This window comes from Populus nigra, chromosome 6, assembly GCF_951802175.1.
Source record: "Populus nigra chromosome 6, ddPopNigr1.1, whole genome shotgun sequence".
Classification (NCBI taxonomy): domain Eukaryota; kingdom Viridiplantae; phylum Streptophyta; class Magnoliopsida; order Malpighiales; family Salicaceae; genus Populus; species Populus nigra.
Window position 1 is genome coordinate 13,190,548 of NC_084857.1, and position 12,206 is coordinate 13,202,753.

Sequence of the window (12,206 nt, forward strand, 5' to 3'; positions counted from 1 at the left end):
TGGCTCTGATGTGTCCGGTTTATTTTGTATCCTACCCTATTAGAAATATGACTAATTATTTGACCCGCGTTTCATCGCGGGTCAAATAATTTAATTTTTTAAAAACAAAATATATAAGTTTTTTAAAGTATTTTTAGTCATAAAAATTTAAAAAGCTTGTACATATCATTAAATATAAAAAAAATAATAAGTAAAAACTTAACTGAAAAAAATCAAGAGATAAATATAAATTAAAATATTTAATTTCATATTATGACTTATTTTAATAATTTTGTTTCTTTGAATAATTTTTTTATTTAATTATATGATTTTTTATGCTAGTAAAACATAAAAAAGTGTTGACAATAACTAAAATATAAACTCAAAAAGTAAATAGATATACATAGATAGATATATTTTATCTCGTAAGATGGTTATATCTAAAAATTTTGTTTCTTATAATAAATTATTTATTTAATCAAATAATAATTGAATTGATGGGCGCTATAACAAAAGTCAAAGCAAAAGAATTCTCGAACACCACAAAAAAAATTATAAGTATCACTAACGTGTTTTGTAAAAAAACAAATAGATTTTAACCATGAATTCAAAATTAATTGCATACTTAACGATATTTTTGTCTAATGTTGAGATGAAAACATATTGGATTTATATAAGTCAATCTGGGTTTACCAGCGAAACCCGCATGGATGATCTTGCAAAAACCAAATTGAAAAGTTAAGTCATCAGTTAACTCAATGTTGAAGGATGCAATTCGTAAAAAGCAACGCTTAATTAAAAACAAAATTAGTGAACTCGAGTCAACCAACCAAACTCACGACACAAATCAAGCACATCATCAAATTCAATAAATTTTTTATCCCAAAGATTATTTTCCATTTAATTACACGGCTATAAAGCGCATGAGGTTTTTTTTTATGAAATATTTTTTTAAAAAAAAAAACAAAACCCCCTTAAATCTTCTAAATTCAGGTTAATTTCTCAAACCTACAACCAGTAAAATTACAGACATAAGCTCAATCAATAAGCTAAATTTCCAACCAATTTAATTTTGAATGATGAAACTATAAAAAAATATTAATTTAAAAAATTCACCAAAGAAAAATAAATAACAATTAAATGAATAGGAACCAGATTTGGCAAGGGAAAAAATTGGAGGACAAAATCATTGAAAAAAATCCAACCATGAAAATTAATTCAAACAAAACAAATAGCAATTAGAAAAATAGAGACCAAATCCAACATGTAAAAATAATAAAAAATGATAAAATTAAAAATAAAATCAATTTTATAGACTGCTTCAAATGAAATTAATAGTAATAAAAAATGAACCAAATCTAAAGAAAAAGCAAATTAAGGGGTTATTTTGAAAGTTTGTAGTGTCAAAATAATAAGATAGGGTCATCGAGCCATAAAATAGTTTTATCCATCACACCATGTTGTATAGGAATTAAAAATATCAAAATACATGTGGATCTAGATTAAATAAAACTCTACTTTTAAAGGTGCTTAAGTTATTTTGTTGTGCTTGAAAAAAATAAAATAAGAATACAAAAATACCCTTACATGCTAGCTTTTAAAAAAATGAATCTAAAGGTATTAAAGTCATTTCACCGGGTGTTATAAAAGTAAAAATATTTAATTGCTCCTTTTAAATTTGACGATGTCCAATGAATAACTATGTAATTATCGAATTGCCTTTGATAACTAGTTTATTGATCTTGACTTGAAATGGTGAAATGGATATTTCATGTGAATTGTTAAGTAAAATGCCCTAGCATTTTAGAGTTTCTCACAGTAAATAAATGTGAAAAATTATGTGAATTTTATACATGTCAGGTTTCATGGATGTTGTGCTTATGTATCTCTTAGTTTTTTAATGTTATCCTTGTTATATTATTATTATAACTATAAAAAAAAACACTAAAACATGTGGGTGTTTTATTGTAGAAAAAACATTGTTCATCTCCTTACATTTTATTGTGGATTTATTGTTTAATTTTTTTTTAAATTGATCTTCAAACTTTGTATTTGCACGATTACATCCTTTTAGATTTGTATTAAATGACAAATGGCTTGAATTTGCTGACCGAGGACAAAATTAAAAAAATGAGAATCCATGTGGAAAAGGAGCTAAAAATGGACAGTGAGTTCAAAGTTTTCATTAAGAGTTCAATTTAGTCTTCAAACTTTGCAGATTATACCTATTTGGTCCTTTAATTTTACCGCAATTTGATTTGTGTACAGAAGTTCAATTCTATTATTTTTTAATCCATGTATCAGAAAGAAGAGAGAGATCATTGGACTATGATGGCAGAGAAAGAGAGAGAGAGTCGATGTAGATGTTGATTCCAACTACCAAATATAATTGATATTCATGTCATCGGTTCTATTTGCGAGGAGAGCTTTAATTGAGTGATTTTTTACATTGAAATTGCCTAAAACACCATATATAAACTAGACAAGATTTGTGTTTTTAAGGTTCTGTGCGGTTTTTTAGGTTGCTTAAGGTCATTAATGAGTTTGTCAAGGTTTTTATGATATTTTTAGATGTCTTTAGTGAAAAATGATTGAAAAATAGACCTATAAGTAAAAAAAAACCATGAACCTCGATTTTTATGGCCATCACAATAAGCGTAATATAGGGAAAAGCATATGACACATCGTTTTTTTTTTTTCAAAAACATTTGGAATGGACATCATGTTGTTCATCCCATTAACAATTTTAAAAAAACAAAGGCCAACCTGCGTGAACTCTTTCAAAATGCACTAGGTGTGTTGGCTTGACTTGCGAGGCCCAACAACGCCTAACATCTTTCTCTTTTTTTCCCCCTAATTTGACTTGTTTTTTTTTTAAATAATGTTCTTTTTACATATTTTTGTTTAATATTTTTTTAAAAAATAATGTTTAAAATAATACCCCTCTCTCTTGTTTTTTTACTTAGTATTTCTTAAATAGTAGTTGTTTAAAAATATTTTGTATCTGTTTAGTTTTTTAAAAAAGTTATTTTAATTCATTTATATACATGCACGCAAACTAATATATTTTATTTTTAAAAATAAAAAATATTTATTTTTGATAGTTGTTCTATTAAGTGCAATTTTGTGTGATATTTTTTTCACTTTGATTTTATTCAATTAATTTCATATGTGTCTACTTGTACTATAATTTGATAAAATTAAAATGAATTTTAATAAAAGAGTCATTGAACACAACCAGATAAATAACATGTGTTGCGAGATTAAATATTTTAATCTACATTTGTCTTTTGATTTTTTTAATTACATCTTTAGTTATTGTTAATGATTTTTTTATTAACATAAATAATTATTGATTTATTTAACTAAATATGTGTATATATTTTTTATTTTGACCTTAGGTGTATATACTTTTTAATTTGACCTTAAGATTTTTTTTATGTAAACAAATATATTAAAAAAGCCTACATATTCGATATTTTATTGTTGAAGAAAAAAATATATGGCCTGAAGCGAAGTTTGTATCAAATAACTAGTTGTTTCATTGTTATACTATGTAAATTTAATTTAATTTCTCTTAAAGTTTTTTAAAGTGTTATGTTAGCTATTATAATATTTATGCGGATGTGGGAGGGGAGAATGAGAACAAACCGAAAGAAAAACATGAAAAAAAAAAGTTAGTTTTGGTTACCCATTTCAAAATCAATGGGAGAATTGAAACATTCTTGTAGATGTAAAAGAAACATCGAAGAAGAAAAAAGTTTGGAAACGAAGGTGGAATGTTGACAAATATATTTGGAGAAAATTTTTTAAGGCAAGTTATTAGACTAGGCACGAGGTTTGACCAACTAAGAAATTGGATTGTGAGTTATATAAATGGACCTAAGTCAATTTTAAAAAAAAAATTGAGGTTTTAATATCTAACATAAAAAAATTAAGAAACAATTCATGTGAATGTATTTTATACATGTTGTAAATAAAACATTATTTTAAAATATTTTTTTATCCCACATTAAACATATATTGTATTTTCATTTTAAGTTGAAATATTTAAATAAAAAATATTTTCTATCCCATGTTAGAAAAACAATATTTTTTTATTGTGAACTTAGAGTACATGTGATAATACATTTTCAATCTCATATTGAAAAAATAAAAGTTTTTTATAGTGTTTATATAGTAAAATTTGATATGAGTTAATAACCATTAGAAAAAGGTTAAGTATGAGAAAAACATTTGATTGCCCCCAAAACATGTGAGGCAACGCCTATATTTTCGCTATTCATTGATTTAAATTTTTTTTTTTAAGAAAAATGTAAATTTTTTTTCATGTATAAAAAAATATAAGTTAAATCAAAGATTCAATTTTTCTAGAAAAAAGGGATTTCCATAGGGTTATAGGTCAATTTTAAGTGTTTTTTTATCATCTTTAGAACTAGTTAAGACCCTGAGTCAACCCACCAGCCCAACTTAAGTCTAATAACTATGGAATGAACACGTGCTATGTTTTCTATATGGACGATGTGGTAGATTGAAAGTTTATTTGGCAACTCCATGGTTAAATCACTGTTTGTTTTTGGGTTTGAAATTGTATTTTGAGTGTTTTAAAAAAGTTTGTTGTTTGAAAATGTATTAAATTAATATTTTTTAGCTTTTGTATGATTTTTATTTATTAATACAAAAAAATAATTTTTTTAATATATTTTCAAGTAAAAAACACTCTGCATCGCATCTTTACTTTTTACCAAATTAGATTTAACATAAGGATTATTATGATTGCTTAGCTAACTAGTTTAAAAAAAAAGGATATTTTTTTATATAACAACTGCAAGTAGCTTTTTGCTGAAAATACCTTTAATCATCAACCCAAAAGGAAAATAACCGAATAAATTACGACTAAAAGAATGCTCTTTCCATAGTCTTGAGTTTTAGATCTTACCTAGACATGTTGCCCATACATTGCCACGGGCTAAATATTTTTTTGATGTAAAAAATGATAGGATAAAAAAAAAATAAGTCTCAAAATTAATGATTAGATTGAAAATTTAAATTCTTAAAAAAAAACAAAAATTACACTTAAACCTATTCAAATTATCAAACAAATAAATACTAGCTTATCCGAAGAAAAACCAGAAAAAAGAAAGTCAAACTTCCAAAAATAAAAAAGAAAACACAAGCATAAAAGGAGGGGCAAGCAAGCCTGGGCGAGTATTTTAAATCTAATTTAATCTACAAAACTTGCAACTTATTAAATTATGGACCTGAACTCAATCAAAAAGTTTAAATATCATCAAGATGAAATCGTTGAAAAAACTATTAATAAAAAACTTACAAAAAAATCTATAAAAAAAGAATAGGGCTAAATTATGTCAGAAAAAAACCCGAGGAGGATGAAATCTAAAAAAGCAATTATCACAAACAAAAAAAATACAATTAAAAGAACTGTGACCAAACTTGAAAGATTAAAAAATCACGGGAGGTGAAACTGAAAATTATTTACAACATGATAGATTATTTATAAATTAAAAAATTATAGGAGTGAAATACAAGAAAAAATTATTGAGAGCTAACCCAATAGAATTAAATTGAAAAAAAATAACAAAACTAAAGTTAAAAAAAGAGGATAAAAAATAAGACAACATCAATTTAGAAGAAAAAAAAAGGGCAAACCTCTTAAACTTGATCTAATCTCTAAAAACCATGCCCCGTGAAATTTTCTACCTAGATTCAATTAATTTAATTTTAAAAAATAAAATCGGTAGAAAAGTATTAATAAAAAAACCTACAAAAACAACAAAAAGAATGATGATAAAATTTAATAGAAAAAACCTAGAGATGATGCAATTTAATGAAAAAAATAAAATAAATAATCCCATATAAAATAAATATCAATTAAAATAATAAGGTTCAAATTTTAAAGATTAAAAAAATCATAGGTGGTGAAATTGAAAATATCTATAAAAGCAAACAAACTTGGACAAACATCCTAAACATTATCAAATTTTAAAAAGCTTGCAACCTATGAAACCTTAGATTCAGGTCTCATCAAGAAGTTTATTATAAGCCAATTTAAAAATATAAATTTTTAAAAAATTATCAAGGCAGAAAAAAAAGATAACAAAAAAAGTCTTGAGCAAACCTAATAGCCAACAAATCAAACAAATAACATAGGATAAGAAATTAAGATGAATCCAGGTAATGAGACAATGGTAATCCAAATAAAGGCAAACTCGAACAAACAAAGAAGCAAGATTCTTAATCAAGTAAATATTGAAGGATGAAATTAAAAAAATAAAAAACAAAAAAATAGCAATTAAAAGAAGTAAGACTAAATTCGACATAAAAATTAGATGAAATTAAATGTTTTGGGAGAAATCAAAAGAAATTAAATGTCTAGGGATGGAATTGTAAAATACAAATCCATTAAGAAAAATGATTAAAAATAACAATAAAAAAAATTATGACCAAGTTTGACATAAAAATTAAATGAAGATAAATGTCTTTGTGTGGAATCGAAGAAAAACAAATTAATCAAGAAAATGATTCAAAACAAAGCAATTAGAAATCAAAAGAACAATGATCAAATTTGAAAACAAATTAAAAAAATCAAATGACTATGGATGAAATCAAAAATAAAATCCAATTAGAAACAATCAATGTAAATAAAACAATTGCAAATAAGAGAAGATGGATTGAATCAAAAGAAAAAATAGATTGAAGGGTTGATATGAACTTTTGCATGGTCAACATGCAATCCAAGGAAGAAAGTGAAGGAAAAGAAAGAAAGAAAAGCATTTTCGGGTTAAATCGTGTTGAACCATCATACATATGCCACCAAAAGAGGAAAAAGATGCCGGGACGAATCAAATGTTGGGGCAGAATCACGATTACAGCTGCCAGAGCTAGCCGCACACATCGTTAGAAGGCAGCGAAATGTCTGATACGTTTTGGGCTTGCAAGACACTTGTCTACAACTTTTTTGTTTTTTTTTTGTGCATAAATTGAAAATGCCCCTAGGACTAAACAATATTTACAAACAAACCATGATGAAATTACAACTAAACCCCTGAAGCTAATGCTAAAATTCAAATTGTAAGAGTAATGTAGTAATTAAATTGTTTTATAACATATGAAAATATGAAAACAACCATGTGCAAAAAACATTAGATTATTTTATTCAATGGTTACATTAATAATATTACCGTGCATTACAAAACACAGTCACCAAAATAACCCAACACAATTCTCAAGACTTTTATGTCACGGTGAAAAGATCACTTTACCCTTGAAGTAAAGGCTGAAGATAAAATGACAAAGGAGCAAAATAATAATTTCACTATTGTAATGAATAGTAATATGTGTCTTGGGGCATAATAATATTGCTAGGGGGGTAGTTTTTTCGGATAATGAATTCTTTTTTTTTTTTCATTTTATCTTTAAAACTAGTGGTTTTAGGGGGGTATCAGTGAGAATGAAGTTTGAAGATGTCTTTTTTTTTTAAAAAAATAAAATAAAAGGAAAGGTTATCAATTTAAACATAAACTTAAAAATTATGTAAAAAAAAGACATAAAAGGTTATTAATTAGAAAAAATAAAAAGAAAAAAAATGAGGTCAAACACTGCTGAGCTTGGTAAGCCAATTTTTATTTTTTAAATTAATGGGGCAAGAGAGATGTTTCTTTTGAAAAAACAGATAACACATCGTCAAGATTCTTAGATTTCAACCACTGTGGTGGCTGAAAAAACGAGGTTCATGTTTTTTATCCATTCAAAAAACCATTTTCAATCTATTTTTGACTTGAAAACACATAAAAAACACCATGGAAACCTTGTAATTCATGGCCTTAAAAAACGCAAAAAAAAAAACACCTCAAAACCCAAAACCAAAAATCTTTCTGAGCTTTTTTTTTTTAGGCATTTTCAAGATAAAAAAACACTTAGTTCAAACTCATTTCATCACATGGAATCATTTGACATAAAAATCAATCATTTTAGTGGCTGAAATCACCATCAATGATAACTTTCTTTATCCATGCTAGAATTTGACGAGTCCCTCTTTCCCTACTAAAAAATGACTGAAAAATAAGAAAAAACAAATTTTATACCCAAATTAAAATTTTAAAAATTAAACAGTTTGGTTATTGAAGGGCCAAAAAACAACAAGGGATGAAAATAAACTTTTAAGACAAATTTCAAAATCATCTCTGTTTCACCTATTTTGTTCACTTCAGTTTTTTATCTTTCAATTCAACATTTCCTCACAAAAAAAGATGCAATTAAGTGCTAATTTAGGCTTAAAAATGCTAAAGTATATAAAATAAAAATTTGATGATAAAATTGAAAATTCTTAAAAAATCACTGCTGGAATCTATAAGTGATACGTGAAATAATGTACAGTAATGATGATATAATAAAAAAAAGCTCTTTTAATATATATTAATTAGGTGCATTAACTCATGTTTTAGTTTTGATTTTTTTATAGTTAAATCATCGTGGGGATTAATCCATCTTGACAACTTTCAAGTCTGCTGAATTCAGCAAACTTCCATGTACACCGTTTAGCCCCTACAACAGAGACGAGTTGTTATTTTTGGGAGCGACAAAGTAGAAAGAGAGAGTTTTGGGTGTTGGTCTGATACCATTTCATTCTTTTATTTTTAAAAACATTTTGTTCAATCCAGCACGCAAACCACGGCCAAATTAGGCAGTTACCATTAAAAAATAAAAATAAAAATGATGAATTAACAAGGAATAAAAAGTTTTCATAAAATAAAATATTTTTAAAAATCACGATTTTTAACGTTAACATTTAATTAAATATTACGGTTGAAAATTATGATAAAATTTCAATTAATATCACAGTTCGCAACTACGATCCTTATTAAATTCAAGATTAATCAGTCGACCGGTTTGTAATGATTAATTAAACTTATCGACTAATTTTGTAAGGAAAATTAGTAAATTTCCAAAACTAGGGCTATATAACAAGATTTCTAAAATTTAAAGATTCCATGGTTAATAGAAGGTGTAAGAACTTGAGTAAGAATTCTTGAAAGAAAACTACTTTAAAGAAAATAACATGTGGAAACTTTTGTAAAAAATTAAAAGTGATCCAATGGTTGAATCAAGAGTTATTGTTATTTCGAGCTATCATTCTAGTCAGACACGACCCGACCTCTTATTGGACTTAAACTTGTCATATTGGTCCATAAATGCATTTGTTAGGCTATTCATGTAATATGCCTGAGACATATACTCATCTAGTTATGACAGACCTATACTAGACTATATCACCAACAATGAAAAATAGAGGACAATTACCACTTGAACAATAATTTTTTGAGATTTTAATTGGAGTCTGTTTTTTAATCTACAAGTTGTACAAAAATATATATTTTAACTCGGAAAATATATTTGAAAAAAAATCAAAATATTATTGTTTTCGTATAAAACAGTCGACTGATTCATACAACCAGATCAACCGACCAACCAGTAAAGCCAAATAATTAGTAATGAGACTACATGTTAAGTTGTCGTGTTTAAAAAACACGTCATCTTTAAATGTCATTAACTACCTTGTAACTTTTAAAAAATAATATTTTTTAAAATTATAATAAGATAAAAATATATTATTTTATTAAATAATACTATTGTGTTCAAATTTTTAACTTGTTGAGCTAATTTTTAAAAAAATATGTAATCGACGGTGAAAAAGTAAAAATGCTTTAAAAATTGAAGAGTTTTTTTTATTATAAATACAACTAAATGGTGTTGAGAAATCACTGTTTCCTCACACTCAATTGCATTGTGAACTACAATAGTAATCCACAGTGCATTCCTCTTTTTTTTTCACCTTTTGTTTTGCACTTTTTAATTTTTTCCCCAACTTTCCCCTTTTTTTTTTTTTGTTTATTTTTTCTTTTCTTTTTTCAAAATTACTTTCCTTTTTTTTCAACTTTTCTCTTTTTTCTTTTTATTTATTTATTTTTTAAAAAATTATCTTTGTTGATTTTACTTTTTAAATATTGAGCCAATTAAAAATTGTATATAAAACTAAAAGATGTGGAGAAATCACTCTTCCCTGCACCCAATTGCATTGTAATCCACAATGCATTTCTTTTTTTTTTCACTTTTTCTATTTTTTTTGCACTTTTTAATTTTTTTTCCAACTTTCCCCTCTTTTTTTTCCCCCCAAAATTACTTTCTTTTTTTTCCACCTTTCCTCTTTCCTCTTTTTTCCTTTTCATTCATTGTTTTTCTAAAATTATCTTTGTTGATTTTACTTTTTAAATATTGAGCTGGTTAAATATTTTGCTTTGTAATTTTTTTTTAAAAAATACCGTGGATTGCTACGGTGTTTTTCATACATGTTTTTCTATTTTATTTTTATTATATTGAGTTGATTGATAATTTAGTTTTGTAATTTTTTTTCTTTACAACATTGTTGATTGCTATAGTGTTTCTTTGCATGATTTTTTTTTTATGATTTTCTCTGAAATTATCTTTTTCAATTTTATTTTTTAATATTGAGCTGGTTAAAAATTACAGTTATAATATGTGAGGAAAACACTGTAACTTTCCTTGCAAATTACTGTGAATTGCTATAGTGTTTTTTTCCACTAGTTTTTTTTTCTGTTTTGTTATGTTTTTCCCTAAAATTATCTTTGTTAATTTTATTTTTTAAATATTGAGCTGGTTAATAATTGAAATTACAAGTAAATACAAGTATTTCCTCATAAAACACTATGGATTGATACGGTTTTTCCTCGCATGGTTTTTTTCCAATTTCTTTTGTGTTTTTTTTGTAATATTTTTTTCAAAATTATTTTTATCGATTTTATTTTTTTAATATTGAGTTGGTTAGAATTTAACTTTATTGTGGATTACAATAGTAATCCACAATACATTTCTTTTTTGTTTTTTTCACTTTTTTTCCCCCAACTTCCCCCCCTTTTTTTCATTATTTTTTTCTTTTTTTCCCCTAAAATTATCTATGTTGATTTTACTTTTTAAATATTGAGCTGGTTAAAAATTTTTCTTTATATTTTTTTCTTTAAAATACTGTGAATTGCTACAGTGTTTTCCCATGTAGTTTTTCTATTTTATTTTTCAAAATTATATTTATCGATTTTATTTTATTTTATATTGAGCTGATTAAGAATTTTGTTTGGTAATTTTTTTAAAATATTGTTGATTGTTACATTGTTTCTCTGCATTTTTTTTTTGTGTTTTGCTTTTTTATGATTTTCTCCAAAATTATCTTTTTTTCATTTTATTTTTTAATATTGAGCTGGTTAAAAATTACAGTTACAATATATGAGGAAAACACAGTAACTTTCCTCGCAAACTATTGTGGATTGCTACAATGTTTTTTCTCACATGGTTTTTTTTTTTCTGTTTTGTTATGTTTTTTTCTAAAATTATCTTTGTCAATTTTGTTTTTTTAAATATTAAGCTGGTTAAGAATTGCAATTACAAGTAAATATAAGTTCTTCCTTACAAAACATTATGGATCGATACAGTTTTTTCTCGCATGATTTTTTTTCCAGTTTCTTTTATGTTTTCTTTTTTTGTAATATTTTTTTCCTAAATTATCCTTGTTGATTTTGTTTTTTTAATATTAAGTTGATTAGAATTTAACTTTGTAATAAAGCTTAATCATGTGGGGAAAACACTGTGGCTTTCCTCACAAAACATTGTCAATTGCTACAACGTTTTTCCTCGTGGGTTTTTTCCTTCCAAAATTATCTTTGTTGGTTTTTTTTTAATATTAAGCTGGTAGGAAATTTAGCTTTGTAATTTTTTTTTTCTTTTTATTAACAGAAAATCTAAATCATGTGGCGAAAGCGCTATATATTTTCTCACAAAATACTGTGGATTGCTACAAATAATTTTGTTTAGTCTCTAAGTTTTTTTATCACTAACACAACTTTTTTTTCATCATGAAATATTAGCTCCATTGTACCTTTAATTTATATCACTTATATAGTGCTGATTCATAATTATAACATTATCAAGTACATTTATTTTATAAGTCTGCAGCAGAACATGAGCATGCCATCTCGTAATTATTTGAAGAAGCTGTTTGTTTGCATAGTTGCTTTTACGTTTGAAGCAACCACCACAAATATTATGTTTGGTTACGGAAAAAACGCAATTTAATTTTAGTGGGGCCCATGATAATTCACGTTTTACACGCGATTTTGGCGAAGCAGCTCCTGACTGCT